This window comes from Macrobrachium nipponense, chromosome 34 (genome assembly GCF_015104395.2).
Source record: "Macrobrachium nipponense isolate FS-2020 chromosome 34, ASM1510439v2, whole genome shotgun sequence".
NCBI lineage: Eukaryota > Metazoa > Arthropoda > Malacostraca > Decapoda > Palaemonidae > Macrobrachium > Macrobrachium nipponense.
The window spans coordinates 25,813,378-25,815,510 of NC_061095.1; positions in this window are offsets into that span (position 1 = coordinate 25,813,378).

Genomic DNA, 2,133 nt, shown 5'->3' on the forward strand with positions numbered 1-2,133 from the left:
ATATAATCATAATAAAACTGACGATGAAGAATCTCGGTCCAGCTCATAGTAATATACTTTATTACTATTATTATTTTATTACTATCATTACTACTAATATTATCTACTGTTGTTATCATTATGAGTGTACTGATATTATTATTATTATTATTATTATTATTATTATTATTATTATTATTATTATTACCGGACCCAATTTTAGAGAGAAAAATTACCTTACAAAAAACATGTTGGCCCTTGAGGCATTTGGTTCCTGTAAATTACAGTACTTTCTTTGCATATAATCACTGAGCGCTAACTAAACAGTAACGTACAATCATTAAAACACTAACATTCACAATGCACTTACACCCACTACACATACTTAACATACATTTACACTCAATAACACTAGACACTCACTAGGCAGTAACTATATACACTTAACACTCATAATACACTAAACTCACTAAATACTCACTATACCTCAAACACTCGGTAAACATCCAATAAACACTCACTTAATCCTAAATATTAAACCCTAAACAATCACTTAGCATTCATTATACACTAAACATTCACTAAGTGCTCCTTTATACGCTAAACACTCACTTAACATTCATTAATTCCTCATTAAACCCCCTAAACACTCATTAAACACTAAACAGTGAATGGCCATCCACTCATTAAACACTCTATAAACACTTACACACTAAATTTTCACTTAACACTAACATTCACTAAACACTCAATAAACACTTGGACACTAAACATTCACTAAGCACTAACATTCACTAAACACAAACATTCATGAAACATTAACCAAACCTAAACACTCACTGCACACAAATATTCACAAGATATATACTAAACCTATGCACTCACTAAACATTCAGTGAATAAGCACACTAAACATTCATTGAATACTTACACACTAAACATTTACTAAAAACCAACATTCATTCACTAACCACTAAGCAATCACTAAACATTCGCTAAATACTCACTAAACATTCACTGATTGCTTGTGTACTAAACATTTGCTAAGCACTAACATTCACAAAACATTAACTGAACCCTAAACACTCACTAAACATTCACCGAATACTTACTCAGTAAACATTTACTGAAAACTTACACACTAAACACTACCATACACGATCTTCATTAAACCCCAAACACTCACTAAACACACACACTAAACCCTACACACTCACTGAATGCTTGCACACTGAAACTTCACTAAACCCCAACATTCACTAGACATTGACAAAACATTCACCAAAACCCTAAAGACTCCCTAAACATTCACTGAATACTCACACAAACATTCAATAGCATTCACTAAACCCTAAACACTGAGTAAAACATTCACTGAATGTTTACACACTAAACATTCACTAAAGACAACATTCACAAGACATCACTCCATACTTACACTAACATTCACTAAAACCCTAATGACTCATAAACATTCACTGAATACTTACACAATAAACATTCAATAATAACATTAACTAAACCTAACCACTGGGTAAACATTCATTGAATACTTACACACTATACATTCACTAAAACCTAAACTATACTACATTCACTAAACTCTTACCACTCATGAACATTCACTAAAACTTACTAAACCCTAAAAATTCCCTAAACACTTACTCATAAAACATTAGCGATAAAAAAGAATTCTCAATCACATTAATCCCCTGTTCTATTTGCAGAGTAGCAGACCTTTATAAATGGCCGCAAGGCTTTGCAGTGACGCCCTGGTGGAAGACCACTGAACTACGTAGTACTGGTATAGAAATCGGAACTCCAGGTATATACAACCTTCTATGTTCTGTTGCGATGTAGCCAATGGTTATGACTGTTACGTGGAGGGGGGGGGGGGGGCGAATAGGAGGAAGTTGCGCCGATGTTTGAGGAGAGACGTTAATCCTGCTTTGTATATTATAGACGGAGAATCGTAGGAGGGGGAGGTTAGTTAGTTAGGAGGAGAAAGAGAGAGAGAGAGAGAGAGAGACAGAGAGCGTATATGTCTATCCTCGATCCTATTTGTTCTTGGTGGAAACGTGATTATTAATTGGACTTCGCTTATTCCTGTAAGCCTACCAGTCTTTCCCTCTTGACTGCGCACTTCTCCTCCTC